The 16662-nt window shown below is 41.7% G+C and overlaps 1 protein-coding gene across 1 annotated transcript in view; it reads left to right on the top strand.

Annotated features, from left to right (window-relative positions):
• LOC145406828 (serine hydroxymethyltransferase, mitochondrial-like) overlaps positions 1–16662 on the top strand; it is a 149001-nt gene that overhangs the window by 83189 nt on the left and 49150 nt on the right. The gene's annotated exons all lie outside the window — the stretch shown is intronic.

Genomic DNA, 16662 nt, shown 5'->3' with positions numbered 1-16662 from the left:
TTGGAGCTGACCTAGTCCTGAACCTCATCTCTTTTATGTTTCTTCCCAGAATCATGCTGAGTCTGTTCCTCGGTCTGCAAACAATAATTTTCATTCATACTAAATGCACTGAACTCTCCAACTCGAATTCTTCCCGCTCTTTCTGGCACCTTGCCAAAAATCTTTCTAACAACTTTACCTCATCATTCTTCCCTCCTCTTTTCCACTATGATGGCTCTGTAGCTATTTCTTCTACTGATAAAGCAGACCTCTTCGCACAGACTTTCTCCTTGAATTCAACCTTAGGCAGTTTCAGTGCTGTTCCTCCATCACTTCCCCCTCAGACCTCATCATGGCTGACATTAAAATTTCTTCAGTTGATATATTTTCTTCCATCACTGGCCTCATTACTAACAAGGCATGTGGGCCATACGGAATCCCTCCTGTTGTCCTCAAGAACTGTGCTTCTGTGCTTACTCCCTGCCAAGGTAACCTCTTTCATCTTTGTCTGTCAACTTATACCTTTCCTTCTTGCTGGAAATTTGCTATCATCCTGCCTGTCTAAAAGAAGGGTGGCCATTCCCAACCCTCTAACTATTGCCCAGTAGCTTTAACATACTGTGTTGCAAAAGCTTTCCAGTCTGTTCTTTAAAAAAAAATAATAATAATAATAATCTATCCTATCACAACTGTCTTTCTGATCGTCAGTATGGATTCCGTCAGGGGTGCTTCACTGGTGATCTTCTCACCTACCATTCAGACTTCTGGTCATCCTCCTTGTGGGACTTTGGCAAAAGCTTTGCCATTGCACTTGACATCTCAAAGGCTTTTGATCAAGTCTGGCATAAATCTTTAATTTCCAAACTGCCCTCTTACAGTTTCTATCATTCTATCTGTGCCTTCATCTGTAGCTTCCTTTATGGTCATTCTATAGCCCCTGTTGTAGACAATCATTGTTCTTCTCCTAGATCTGTCAACAGTTGTGAAGAACACCACTGTTCTTCAGGGCTCTGTCCTATCGCCAACTCTCTTCCTTTTATTCATCTAACCCTATTCTCTCGTACGCTGATGATACCACCCTTCACCTTTCCATTTGGTTCCCACAATGTCCATCTCAGCATTTACTTCAACAAACAAGGGATGAGGCTGTGGCACACCTAATGTCTGACTTGGCTCGTATCTCTGACTGGGGTAAAAATCCAACCTTACCTCAACACACTACATGAATGATTCACCACAAACAGGCTTACAATAGCCCCGGCCATATCTACAGTGACCCTTCTCACAAACTGGACAGCAGAACATAGTCACATTCCACACCTCACTATGAACAACACTCCCCTATCTCCCCCCCCCCCCCATAATCCTTGGTGTAACGCGATACATCAGTGTCATTTAAACAACACATCACAAACTTTAAAGATAAATTAATACCAAGTTTCAGTGCCTTGAGGTCACTTACCCATACAACATTTGGACACGACAAAGAAACCACCACCACAGTATACAAACAATATATACATTCAGTGATGAATTATACAAGCCCTGCTTGGGCTTCTAACCTCACTAAAACACACTACAGCACTCTACAGACCATACAGAACAAGACCCTAAAAATAATCACAGGCTGCACAGCTACTACACCCACAGACCAACGTACACCAAGAAACCAAAGTCCTGAAAGTCAAGGATCACCTAGACATGAGAGGCACCCAAATTCTCACCGCAGCCTGTACAAACCCATACCATCCATTATACTACATGGCAGCACATCCACACACACCAAGGAACATGAAAACAACACCCAGCACACGATATCATACACAAATACTGTCATCTATCCTCCCTCGCCTGCCTCAGACCAGCTTCCAGAAGCATATCCATACTCAAATCTCTTGCTGCTCCATTCAGTCACTAGAAGACAACACACAGCTTCATGCATGACCTCTTGATATCCACCCTTCTAAATCCTACCTCCCTTGTGAGGACAGGGTCCACCTGGCTAGTCTGAGATGTGGGCATCATTCAGCCCTCTTGATTATCAGAAGAGGCTGGATGACTCTGTCGCTGAGGCCTGTCCAAGATGCTAGACTGCCTAGGGAACAACTACTGCTGCCACAAACAAGGGATGATGCTGTGGCACACTTGATGTCTGACTTGGCTCGTATCTGTGGGGTAAAAGTAATCTTTTTGTTTTTAATGCATTAAACCCTCAGTTTTTACACCTATCAACCCAATAAAATCTTCCACAGTAGTACCCACTAATGTTTAATAATATCCAGCTCAATCCTGCATCATCCTTGAACATGTTTGGGGTTTCATTCACTCAGGACTTATCTTGGAAAGATCATATTACATCTCTTGTAAAATTTGTTTCCAAGAGATTAGGTATGCTAAGTCGACTCCGTACTTTCTTTACCCCTGCACAATTGTTGACTTTATTCATGGGTTTTATTCACCCCTATGTAGGGTACAACTCTCATTTGTGAAGAGGCTTCCCACATACAGCTCTTCTCGATAGGGTGGAGTCAAAGGCTTTTTGTCTCATTAACTCTACTGGCTTCCTTCAACCTCTGGCTCTTCATCACACTGTTGCATCTTGATCCCTTTTCTGCATCACAGTCATAGGCCTTCACCAACTGCTGCATAGAGCGGCAGAGGTAATACGCTTTGAATGCAGCGATCACCCCCTGGTCCATGGGTTGTAACAAGGATGTGGTGTTGGGGGACAGGAACATCACTTCTATGTTGCTTGCCCATTCCTTCATCGTGGGAGGGTAGCTAGGCAAGTTGTCTACCACCATGAGAAATCTGTTCGTCTAATTCTCCTTGGAGGCATACCTCTTTAGGACATAAGAGAGGTACGTGTGGAAATTGATGAACAGATATTGGAAGTCAGCCAGGCCTTCTTGTTGGACTTCCAAATCACCCCAAGGTTTTCTTTAACATACCCCTCCAAAGTCCTGGGGTTCTCGGAGTGGTAGACAAGGAGCGACTTCAACTTGAGGTCACCCTCTGCATTGCCCCCCAGCAGGAGTGTAAGCCAGTCCTTCAAGGCCTTGAACACTGGTGTAGACTTTTCCTCTGTTGCAAGATATTTCTTGGAGGACACTCTCTTCCAAAAGAGCCCAGTCTCGTCAAAATTCAAGACCTGCTTCACACTGTAGTCACCCTCTGCAATGATGCGTTTCAGTTTGTGAGGAAATGCTGCCACTGTCACCGTATCTGCACTCACCGCCTCACTGTACATCTTCACATGGTGGAGATTAGCTCGACTCTTGAACCGGTAAAACCACCCATGGCTTGCCTTGAAGGTCTCGCTAGCATCAAGATCCTGCCTCATCTTGATTTCCTCCCTTAGCGAGAGAGCCTTAGTGCAAGTAATTTCCTGACTCATGGGTGCTTTCCGCCGGTTCTGATCCTCCACCCACGTGCACAGCATCCGCTGCAGCTCCTCCATCGCAGGCTGTCTCTGGCAGGTGAAACAGGAGGCGGATAAGGTTGCAACCTCCCCAGCAGTAGCCTTAATGGCCTCCTTCTTTTTGATGATGGTGGAGACAGTCGACTGGGCCAGGTGGAGAGCCGAAGTGATAGCACATGCACCTTGGTCTTCGTCATGGCGCTTAAGAATATCTAGCTTGACTTCTAGTGAAATAGATTTACACACACGCTTCACGGGAACATCACAAGCACCAACACTTGCAGGCTGCTTACCACCCCAACTAGGGCCTCCACTAGCACCACAATTAGTCCCACCATGTGCAGCACCCTTACCAGACATGATCGCACTGCTTTAGGCCAAAATTAACATAAAATCGCACTCCACACACGATTAGTATCATTGCTCTACTCATGGCACTGCTCTTACATAGTTCTGATGCACTACGATAGTGGCTTGCACAACGTTGGTGACGCAGCATGATGCATGGTGGGCGAATATAAGAGAATTCCTCATTCTGAGATGGCTGGTGCGAGAAGAATGAGATGGGTGAGCGCAGGGTGAGCAGTGGCTGTGGGGCCTGAGTGAGCGTTTCTGCGCATCCTGGGAGGCGGGCGGGCTCAGCTGGCTGTGGGAACGTGTTTCATTTTCGTTTTCATTTTTAAAGGCTCCAACATGCTTGCATGTGTCGGCCTTGGTCACCTAATGGCGGCTCTCCACGCTGCACGATCCATTGCAGCCTCCCTGTTCAGTCCCTTAACCCTAAGGTCACACTTAATGACCTCATCCCATGTCTTTCTTGGTCTACCCCTCATAACCCCACCCCCAATATTAACACTTCTCACCATTCTCACCCAATTATCATCCCCCATCCTCTCCACATGTCCAAACCACCTCAATCTACCTCTCCTTATCACAACACCAATACACTCCAGTCCCATCCTACCTCTCAACTCTTCCATTGTAAACCCAGCCCCTCCAGGCCTTGGACACAGGGACGCACTGCACATCCACCTAATCATTGTCATTTCTGTACGTCTGAGCCGGCGAATATCTTCCTCCTTCACTGCCCAGGTCTCACTGCCATACAGCATTACACTCCTAACACATGCTGCATACAAAGACCCCTTAGCACGTAGGGAGAGCCCTCTCAATGTCAGGAGAGGCAAGAGCTCCCTGAACTTCTTCCAATTCAAAATTACAGCCTATCGCCTGTGGATACGACGTCGGAGGGCCCATCCTTAAACCGGGGCGCGGCCATCATGTAAAGGGCTTTGGTGGTATTTGTACCCCCATCGGTAAGGCGGGGTATCACATCCTTGGGTGTCGTATATCGGGGTATTGCTGTACACTCGACCCTCATATTTCCCTGACTAAAAGGGGGAGAGACCAGTCCGGGAACCCCAACGTCCGGAAATCGCAAAAGTACGGCTCCACATACCATTTGCCAGACTATTACCATACTTTGTCCAAATTCTCCAATATTGTCCAGCAGTTATTCTGATGTTTTAGAGCATTCTGGAATGTAGGCTATAGAGCATTCTGGAATGTAGGCTATAGAGCATTCTGGAATGTAGGCTACGTTTACCAGCATAACTAACATACACAGTACGTAAAGTAATAATAACTGACACAATAACAATAATAATAACTAACACAATAGTGGTATTTTGCTAGCTACAACCCTGAGAATGGTTGGTTAGACAGTTGTTGACGAGAATGTGGAGGGTATGATAGAAGAAGATCAGAAAACTGAGGAAAATGAACAAGGAATGGAACACCACAAGGTGGGCCAACCACTCATCAGCTGACCGAGATACAAACATGCAAACATTGAATGTGATCTCGATCTGAATCAGCAATTTTAATAGGAAAATATTTAAATCTTTATCACCATATAGGTTTGCACTGCTAATTATTTGAAATTCAGTCAAAAATTTGTGTTTAATATAATTATTAATAGAAAATCAGGATTCAGAGTGAAAATTTCTTAAAGGTAGCAGCAGTGTTTAGCCTCTTAACAGCTCACCTTGACGGACTTTTATTTTGTATTAATATCAGTTTACAATGCTGATACATTTTTTGTACTCAAAATAAATCTATCTATCTATTGCCAGATGCCTCAATCCCGTTTGGGGTGGCCACAAACAAATCGCCTCCAAGTCGCCCTGTCCCCCGCCATTTCACTGCCCTGCTCCCAACTCACACCCCCCTCTCTCATATACCTCTCCATCTCATCCTCGGTCTCCCCCTCCCTCTTCCTCCCTCCACCTTACTCACATACACTCTCTTCGTCAGTCTTTCACCCTCCATCCTCTCCACATGGCCAAACCACCTCAGTGTGTTCCTCATAACACTTCCTATCACATCCACATCCGCACCACAACACTTCTTTATATCATCATTCGTCAGCCTGTCTCTCCACGTGACTCCACAGGCTCCTCTTAAATAACTCATTTCCACTGCTTTCACTCTTGATTTGTGTCCTTCCAACAATGTCCAAGCTTCACTTCCGTACGTTAGAGTTGGTATCACAATACTGTCATGTAGTAACTTTTTCACTTCCATGCTCACTTCCCTGTTTCTTATCACTGCTTTCAAAGAACCAGCAACCTTTCTTCCCTGCTGTACCCTTTCAAGCACTTCACCCTCCAAACCTCCATCCTTACTCATCACACTACCCAAGTACTTAAACGTACTCACATTTTCCAATTCCTCACCATCCAACCTCGCTGTACATTCACTAACTTCACCTCTCTCAAAGACCATCACTTTACTCTTCCCTACATTCACCTTTAGATTCCATTTCTTACACACTCTCTCAAACTCATCCACCAAGCCTTGCAGCTCCCCTTCGTCTTCACTCAACAACACAGTATCATCTGCAAACAACAGTACAGGGAGTTTCCAAACACTGTCCTCTCTCACCAGGGCCACTCCAACATCCACTACCCTACCTTGTACAGTACAAGTCCCATTATTCGGCATCTATGGGACCAGGATGATGCCGAGAAATTAGATTTGCCGAATAATCAAAAACCTACCCACTCAGTACCTTAAATATATTGGTGAACACTCATCACCACTTACGGTACGGTATTACAACTGTGTTTGGAGAGAGTACTGTATACTCTACAATACTGCAATCAATACAGTACTATACCTGAATCTGAAATACAGTATATATATATATATATATATATATATATATATATATATATATTAGTGAACATATACAAGTGTAATGACACAGTAGGCATACAAGTCAGGTAACACTTCCTGGATGGCCGAAATGATACGGAATATTACCTACCAGCTCAGTACATCACTTGTATTGGTGAACTCATCACTACTTATATTATTACAAATATGTTTGGAGTGAGTACTGTATACAGTACTTTTTCCAAACAAAATAAAATAGTCGGAAAATTGCATAAAATAAAGTAAAGGGATCTGAATTGGTAAGGTCTTTCTGATGAAAGTTATAACTTACATTTAGCACTCACTCTTTTGTTCATTTTTTTTTTTGTTTACATGTGAAAGGAGAGTACTGATGGAAACAGTAATGTATTCCATGAACCCCTTAATAACCTCCGACATTGAACAACCCTTTACAGTACCAGTGTCGAGTTAGTGAGCTATGGAAAAACTGTGAACAATTATGAGAATGGAATGAAGGTCACTGGTATGATTACACGACTCTAGCTACGATTCCAAGCAGTCAGGGGGTCAGTTAATCTCAGATGTTTTCGCCCATTTGGTAAATGCACTGTAATTTTATTAATTCTCCAGTCAATCACAGCGAATCATAGCATGGGTTTAGGAAGCTAAATAACACATTTCTAGGTGCACCAGATGATTATTTTCACATCTTATAAGAAAATGGAAGAAATTAAATCCCTCTCTGAGTACGTAAAGTTCTTCCATTCTTCTGAAATCAATTTATTTTTCTTAAAGATGGGAAGATAATCGTCTGGCTCGCCTAGCAATGTGTTATTTAGCTTCCTAAACCCATGCTATGATTCGCTGTGAGTCATGGAAAGATTGATAAAGTTACGGTGTATTTACCAAATGGGCGAAAACATCTGAGATTAACCGACCGCCTAACTGCTTGGAATCGTAGCGTGGTCATGCAAACATACCAGTGACCTTCGTTCCCTCCCCATAATTGTTCAGTTTTATTTATAGCTCACACTAACTTAACATACCTGACATCGGCACTGTAAAAGGTTGTTCAATGTCGGAGGTTATTAAGGGGTTAATGGGATATATTACTGTTTGCATCAATGGTCTCTCTTTCACGTTAAGCACAAAAACAAACAAAAGAATGAGAACTAAATGTACGTTTAACTTTCATCAGAGAGACCTTAGCAATTCATATTCCTCCAGTTTATTTTTAAGTATTTTTCTGACTTTAGGTTAGGTTAGGTTTGGTTAAATAGTTAAACTCGGTTAGGTTAGGTTCAGTTAAACAGGACAGTCCCACCATTATGCTGAGGAATAAAAATACTAGAGCTGTCACAGCCATACAGCTAAAAACAACGGGGAAACTGATTTAACAAGCAACATTTATTTATGGGTAATGCATTACAGTGTCATGGGCTACTCAATTACCGGTAAATCATTTTCATGAAGGCATCAAGAATGAAAGAATTTCAAGAATTAGCGTGGGGGCTTGGAACGTAACCCTCGCTAATTTGGTGGGGGTGGTTACTGTAGTGTATGATACTGTGCAGTATTGTAATCAATACAGTACTATACCTGAATCTGAATAAAAATATAGAAATTAGTGAACATACAGAAGTGTAATGAAACATTAGGCCTACAATCCACAGATATCACTTCCTAGACTGCCGAGATGATTCCGGACATATGCCGAACAATCAATGATTTTCGTAAATGGGACTATTTCTCAAAACTGCTGAAATGTCGGATCTACCGAACAATCAGCTGCCGAATAATAGGACTTTTACTGTACCTCTTTTATTACCCCATCCTTATACAGATTGAACAACCATGGAGACATGACACATCCCTGTTTCAAACCAACTTTCAAAGAGAAAAATTCACTTAGTTCACCATCCACACGCACTGCAGCCTTCGCACCATCGTACATACTCTTCACAGCATTCAACAACTTCCCATCTACTCCATATATTCTTAACACTTTCCACAATCCTTGTCTATCCACCCTGTCATATGCTTTCTCCAAATCCATGAAAGCCGCATACAACTTCTTTCCCTTCTCTAGAAACGTTTCCAGTAAAGATCTAAGAATGAATATCTGATCTACACAACCTCTTCCCTTCCTAAAGCCTCCCTGTTCTTCTCCAACTAATTTCTCTGTTCTTTCTCTAACTCTGTCTATAAGTATCCTACCATACACTTTTCCTATTATACTAAGAAGACAAATGCCCCTATGATTACCACACACTTCTTTTTCCCCTTTTCCTTTGTACAAGGGAATAATTATACCTGACTTCCAATCCTCCGGGACTCTACCTTCCTCCCAGGCCAATCTGCACATCTTCCACATCCATTCTACTACTATATCTCCCCCATGCTTCAGCATTTCACCACACACTCCATCAATTCCTGGGGCTTTCCCTGATTTAACTTTCTTCATTGCTTCCACAACTTCTATCCTACTGATTTCTTCCTGTCTTCTCACCTCCCTCCTTCTCCCAGCCATTCCCCGGCCACTTATACTCGCATTACTTCCATCCTCCACGTTCAACAATTCCTTAAAGTGTTCTCTCCATCTGCTCACTTTTTCTCCCTTCTCCACTAGTAATCTACCATTTTTATCTTTCATTCCCGTGCTAACTTCATTTCCACCCTGTCTTACTCTTTTCACTTCTCTCCAGAACATTTTCTTACAGTCCCTCCACTTTACACTCAAATTCCTTCCAAATTCCTCATCCACTCTCTTCTTAATCTCTCTTACTAATCTTTTCACCTCTCTCTTTCTTTCCATATAACTCCCTCTTCCTTTCCACATATAACTCCCTCTTCCGCCTCTCAACTTCTTCCACGCCCCTATTTCTCATCCATTCATTGTATGCTTTCTTCTTTTGTGCCACAGCCTGTTTCACCTCTTCAGTCCACCACGCTGTTCCTTGCACCCCCCTCCGTCTTCTCTTCCTTCCACACACCACATTACATGCTGCACATATTTCTTCTGTAAATATCTTACACACACCTTCCACGTCTCCCATCTGCTCCAATTCATATTTGCCCAATCATTCCTCCATTTCTCTCTTATACTCTGCCTTTTTCTCATCCTCTTGTAACCTTTCCACTCTCCTTGCAACTACTCCTTCCTCTCGTCTTTCCATTCTTCTATTCCTCCATCTTACTTGCATTCTAATTCTGGCCACCACCAAGTAGTGGTCAGAAAGTCCACTCCCCCAACCTCTATACACTCTTGCATCCATTACACATCTTCGCATCCTTTCATCCACACACACATAATCAATCATTGCCTTCCTTTCATTCAGTTCACCACCCACCCTTCTCATCACTCGCCATGTATACCTGTGGGTCATTTTATGCCTGAAGAGGGTATTGGCTATCACCAACCCCCTCCCAGCACAAATGTCCACTAACGCACTCCCATTCTCATCTATCTCAGCAGGCACACCCCACTCACCAACTATTCCATCCACCTTCACATTCCCTTCTTTACCATTCATATCACCAATCAAAAACACTCTCTCATTCCTTCCAAACTTTTCCATGCGCACTTCCACATTTGTCCAGAACTCTTCTCTCACTCTTCTAGCACGATCTTGCGTTGGCGCATACACACACACAATCGCCCACATTTGTATTCCAACTTTCAGCTTTACCCACACAATCCTTGTCCCAACTGATCCATACTGTCTTATGCTCCTCTTCCATCGTTTACTCACAACTATAAATGAGCATTCATTTAGGCCCCTTAACTCGACATTTGGTTCATCCCACAGCGCCAAATAAATATATATGCAAAATAGAAGTCTGTCAAGGTGTGCTGATGATCTGAAGGGGAAATATTTGCTAACATTAGTGGATTTTAGCTCTGAAACCTAATTTTTAAATTAAATTATATCAAGTACAATTTTTTTAACAGATTTCAGATAATTAGGTGTGTGTGATCCACTGTGGCGAAAAAAATTAAAATATTTTCTAGTGAAAAGTGTTGATTCGGTAATTAGTTGCATTGAGGTGGATGAGCTAAGTGAGTAGGAATGGATCCCATTGACTTTGTCCGTAAGAAAAAATATATATATTTTTTTATTACAGTGCCCTCATGTCCAAGAAAATAAAAATATATATGTTTTTATTACAGTACCCTCGTGTCCAGCAAGCGTTTGTCCAGCATGATTCGCATCCGGCACGGAGAGCAAAAAATTAGTACGATTTAATACTATTTAATTACTGTAACAGATGCATTAGCATGACATGGACAGAGCTCCGACAAGCGGGTGAAATCTGCAGAGTTCACCTCTAGCATGATCACCTCCAGTCCAACACAGTCATACTGGACATTCCCGTGATGCTGACAGCCAATCAAAACTTCCGATCAAGTAGCCTCCCCCGCCCGCTGTCATGACGTGATCGTGATGTCGTCCAATTAAAAAACGCTTCTGGTCATGCAATGTTTTGTTTAAATTTCTCCCGCCACAGTGCCACTCAGTTGCATAATTCGCATTGGACGGTGCTTTTTTCTCGCTGCATTTGCATTTTATCCTGCTCACAATGCCTAGGAAGCCATCTGAGAACCCCAAGAAGTGGTGGCACCTCTCTCAGGCCACCAAGCTAGAAATCATTGAGAGGAAGAAGAAAGGGGAGAGGAATGTGGACATCGCCAAGGCCTACGACGTGAATGAAGCCAACGTGAGGACCATAATAAAAAAAACCACGACAAGATCCTGGCACCAGTGAAGGCTTATGGAGGCGGGCCTAAAAGGTTAGTTATCATTCATAGTACAGTACGATTTACTGTAATTACAGTAGTACCAATATATGTATAGGTATATGGTAGGTATTTAGGGTGACTTTTCCCAGGGTTGCTGACGTAATTCATTTTTCCCAATAAGCTCTGTTGTTTGTCCAACGTGTTTTTGGTCCAACACGGGACCCGTGCATGACAATATTACCGTGTTGGACACGAGGGTACTGTACTTATGAATTTTACTGTGTCCAAGCCTTCCTTAAATTTTACTGTGTTATGCAGTAAACTATTTACAGTGGCATTTTAAAAAGGTAAGAGGCAAATGGGATATTGCCATAAGTTAGAACTGGTGGGGTGAAGCAGGTTGGTGGCCAAGATGCATTTCATGTATGGTAATATCTTCTTGTGTATGTTACAAATGGCCTTTATCGAATGAAAACCTTGCTAAAATTATACTGTGTTGTCCAGGAGACTGTTTATAGTTTTATATGAGAGAATAATGGCCGGACTTTTGTGAAAATCCCGGACTTATACAGGCATTTGTCCATCATTTGATAATATTGTCCTGCCTCAGACTGTGTCCGGGAAATGCGAAAACCAGGAAATAGGGGTACGGGAAATCGAGGGTCAAGTGTACATGTAAAATAATGATTTAGATCCAGGGAGCCCCATGTTTTCCTTATGTTGTATAATGATATGGTATTATCAATATTTCTGCCATAGATGCCTGTTGCAGCATGATGACTCTACCTAGGAACGCGCCGACTGGACCTGTCAGTGCATCCAAACCTAACCCAACCAAGAGGTTTTTCCCCTCCAAGACCCCCTGTAATTATAACCACCTAGGATTGCCACAAAGCGTAACCTTGAGAGCCCCCAGTACCAACCATTAATAAGTTTCCAATAATTGTTAATAATTGCCACCCAACATCATGCATATTTTGCCAAGAATTACTTTTGGCGCATATAGTAAAAAAGAAAAAAAGAAAGGAAAAAATAAGCATGAAATTGTTTTTGAAAGTATCATTAATCATGAACAATAAATGAAAAAGTACAGTGAAATCGTCTGCTTGAAGTGACCGCATATACCCTAACTTTTGTGGGAAGTTTGAGTGCAGTAATCCTGAGTAATAAACAAGTCAGCCAATTGGTATGAGTTGTATGATAGCGTAATTCATGAGAACTAAATTCAGTTTTCTTACCTAACTTGTTACATAAACATGTCAACTTTTCACATACTGGAAGAGCCAAATTTTTTGTCCCTGAGTCCACCAGTTCATGAAAAAAAATGGTTGCAAAACCTTTTTCACACTTGTTGCACTAAATGTGAAAGCATGAATTTTACTGTGCCCTTATGATTATTTTTTTTATTTTATTTTTTATTTTTTTTTTTTTTCATTCCAACGTAGAGACTGTCCACATTGTAAACATACCTGAATCATTTTATCTAACTGTCCCAATGTCACTCTCATTTGCATTAAATTCCTACACCACATGCCACATTGCCTAGTAATTTAATTTTTCCTTGTGAATTAATGTTTCTGTTGTGTTCTTAGTATTCTCAGGGTGCTTAGGCTGTAGTTAAAGTTAGTGTGGAACTGCGTACTCACATTTCTTGAATGAAATGAGGAATGAGAAAAAATAATGCTTGTAGACACAATGACAATCAGCACAACAGTAAGGTGAGGTAGGCCAAGGCAGGTATCAAACATGAGTGATATGGGTTAGCTTTGGTCAAGGAACCCTATCAGCGAGCAACAAAAGCACAACACACAAGTTGTAAACAAACACAGCCATCTGGAAATCCATTATCAAAACTTACTCACGCAGTTTCCCTCACACAGATGAGTGATACAGTATTATTTTGTTTTCAAATAATAAAGGGAGAAATTAAATACTTGTGTTATTGTAAGATACTTGCTTCCCTTTGTGTTAAGTCATGACTTCTGTATGTGTTTCTTCCCTAGTGTGCTCTTTTCATCACTTCCTATTAACCTAACAATGCTTATGTGTGTTACTGGTACAGCAACCCCTCATTTATGCAGATGTGCAGTATCCGGACCTGTTCAATACGCTTTGCTCCATTAATCCACTATCCAAATTTACTTGCTACTCTCAGAATATAAAAGTCCCTGAGAACTTCATCTGGCCAGCCATCATGTTCAAACATTCAGTATCGTGGCCGGTGGGCTCAAGCCGTGAGTGGGAATTAGGGCGAAACCCACAATCAGAGCTAAAACATCCGTCTGCCCCTGTACTGAATGGTCAAAGTTGTGCGCTGGTCCGATCACTCTCGGCAAGCCTCCAGCACCCAAGTAATATGACTGTAACCCACAAGTGGTGTCAAAGTATCTGTACGCATCCCCACCAAATATCCAAAGTCACGCAGCCACCTGGCTAAGTCTTTCCCAACTGCCACCACACATCAAACACAGACCACAAGCCATGAGTACATGTTCGGTGACGGCTGCGGTCTGCTTCTCTACCGAACATCCAAAGTTGCCTGGTCACTGGGAGTTTTGTTTTCAAATGGCTACCACCCATCTAACAGACCACACACCACGAGTAAATGTGCGGTAAATGCACCCATCTGCTTCGTGACAGAAGGGTAAAAATCCCGCCTACAGCCTCGATTCTCCCCTCCAGCCTCCCATCCCTCCTTCATACTCTCCTGGCTCCCCCTTCACTCCCTCAGATCCTCCTCTCTGTTGCGCTGATAGCACTGACTCATGAGTTTAAAATTTTTTTTTCAATTTACTCAGATACTATTGGTTGGTTGTATCGAAATTCCAAAGTGACCATGAGAAAGCACATGAAATCCTGCATCTAGACATGTGCTTAACTCTTGGAAAGTGCTGGCAAAATTTTGCACAAGGATGGTGGAAATTTATATGAAGGCAATTTATTTTCACTGCATTTCTGTACTTTTAATCATCAGTTTTTCTGTGTTTTAATTAGCTTACAGTATAAACACCAGAGAAGATGATGGTATACCATTTATACCAATTTACCAATTTCCTGTGACATATTTAGCTGTGGCATTTTTTCTGTGGCCCAGGAGCAGTTGTCTCTGGTGTCAACTGATTTTCCAACTGTCATGAGGATTTTTGTGGATGTTTATTGTTTATGCACTGTTTCCTTGGTGTTTAGCATTAATATGGATAATCCAATATGTGTTTTGATGTCTGAATATGGTAGATTGACCTGAAAACTGTTCCAAAATTAGGAGGGGTACTGTACATACAGTAGTGTATAGGTAGGGTGGTTTTTGGTTTTCATTGCTTTGTTTCATGGCTTTTTTGGTTTTAGCACTACTTTGGATATTCTTATGTTTGTTTTGGTGTTTAAATATGGCAGATTGACCTGAAAATAGTGCCAAAATTAAGAAGGGTATAGTACATAGTAATGTATAGGTAGGGTGTTTTTTTGGTTTCCATTTTTTTTTTTTTTTTAATGGTTTTCTTGGTGTTTAGCATTACTCTGGATATTCGTATATATGTTTTGATGTCTAAATATGGCAGATTGACCTGAAAACACAGCCAGAATTAGGAGGGATACTATACATACAGTAGTGTATAGCTAAGGAGTTGTTTGGTTTTCAGTGTTTTTATTTTTCATGGTTTTCTTGGTGTTTAACATTGCTTTGGATATTCCTATGTGTGTTTTGATGTCTAAATATGCTTGAATGACTGGAAAACTTCCAAAGTAAGCAGAGGTACTGTACAATTAGGTTAGGTATAGGTTGGAGGTTGGGTTTAGGTAGGGCTTGAGTATAGTAGGAGGATATTGTTCATTAGTCGGATATTGCCACTACTCGGACATGCCATTGCCTTTAGTACGTCAGATGATTGAGGAATTTTTCATTCATTCGTTCATTGCCAGACGCCATGTATCCCAAACGGGGTGGCCAAGGCTTAGAGTTAATTGTTTTACTGTACTTAAATAACTGTCCATATTAGAACATCCCTGCACTAGAACTTGACTCTCCTGAAATTGTTCCACTTAAGATACAGACTAGATACATAAAATCCATCCTTGACAATTTAGCAACCATCAAAGCTCCATGCCGAGATGGAATTTCTCCAATTGAAAAAGTGATCCCCAGAACTTGCTTCTGTTCTAGCTAAATTATTCAGATAATGCATACGTACTTCTTCATTTCCAAATTCATGGAAAGAAGCCAATATCCACCCAACTCCAATGAAAGGAAGTTCCTCTGACTCCTCTGATTACAGACCAATAGCTATCACGTCTTCTCTTGGTAAAGTATTTGAAACTGTAATTAATAAACATATAGTTAAACACCTTGAATCCAACAGCTTAATTAGTGATAGACAATGTGGTTTTCGCCACAAAAGCTCCACCATTGATATACTCAATCTCCTGACTTAAACCATCCATCATTCAGTTTACCAACAGAAACTCATGCAGTAGCCCTTAATATTTCTAAAGCTTTTGGCAGAGTGTGGCATTGTTCCCTGCTATCCAAACTCCATTGCTGTGGACTAATGTCTTTTGTTCCTCTGCTTTCCTCATATCTCAGCGACAGAAAAATAAAAGTAGATGATGTATATTCCAATTTCCACTCAGTTAATTCTGGCGTGCCACAAGGATCAGTTCTGGCACCAACCCAATTCCTAATTCATATTAATGATCTCTTATCTGTCACCCACAATCCCATCCATTCAAATGAGATGACTCAGCACTTCACAGTTCATTCACACTCAAACACACATCCACAATGTTTAATATCTCTGACTCTCAGCTCAAGTGCAGGCATCACTGTAAATCAAGTCTTATTTAAGATCACTGAATGGAGACAAAAGTAACCTTGTCTAATTTAATGCTAGTAAAACCAAATACATACAGTTTACTAATAGACTGATATTGCCAGATTCCTATTTTACCTTCAATGCTACTAATGTTCCTATGTCAAAAGTATTGAAATTCTTGGTGTTTCATTTAAGAATGCCCTTAGCTGGACCTCTTATGTCAGATCACTTCCTAAAACCGCCTCAAAGAAACTTGGATTATTGTACAGAGTTCACAGCTTTTTCACTGCCAAGCAATTAGCTGTAATTTATAAGAGTCATGTGCGCACTCAGCTAGAGTATTGCTCATCCTTGTGGAATGGATGTGGAGAGGTTGCACTAAAATAGCTAGACAAAATTCAGAACAAAGCTGTTGGAATTATTAATAACCCTGCTATTACAAATTAACTACCTCCCCTATAAGTAAGAAGGAATGTTGCCTCCCTTGCATTATTTTGCAGATACTTTTATGGCAAATGCTCAGACGAAGTTGC

This window comes from Coenobita brevimanus, chromosome 71 (assembly GCF_032717465.1).
Source record: "Coenobita brevimanus isolate Jiangsu-jjx chromosome 71, ASM3271746v2, whole genome shotgun sequence".
In the NCBI taxonomy this organism is placed as follows: Eukaryota; Metazoa; Arthropoda; class Malacostraca; order Decapoda; family Coenobitidae; genus Coenobita; species Coenobita brevimanus.
Note: the sequence above shows the minus strand (reverse complement) of the source record. Positions and strands in the feature narration are given on the sequence as shown.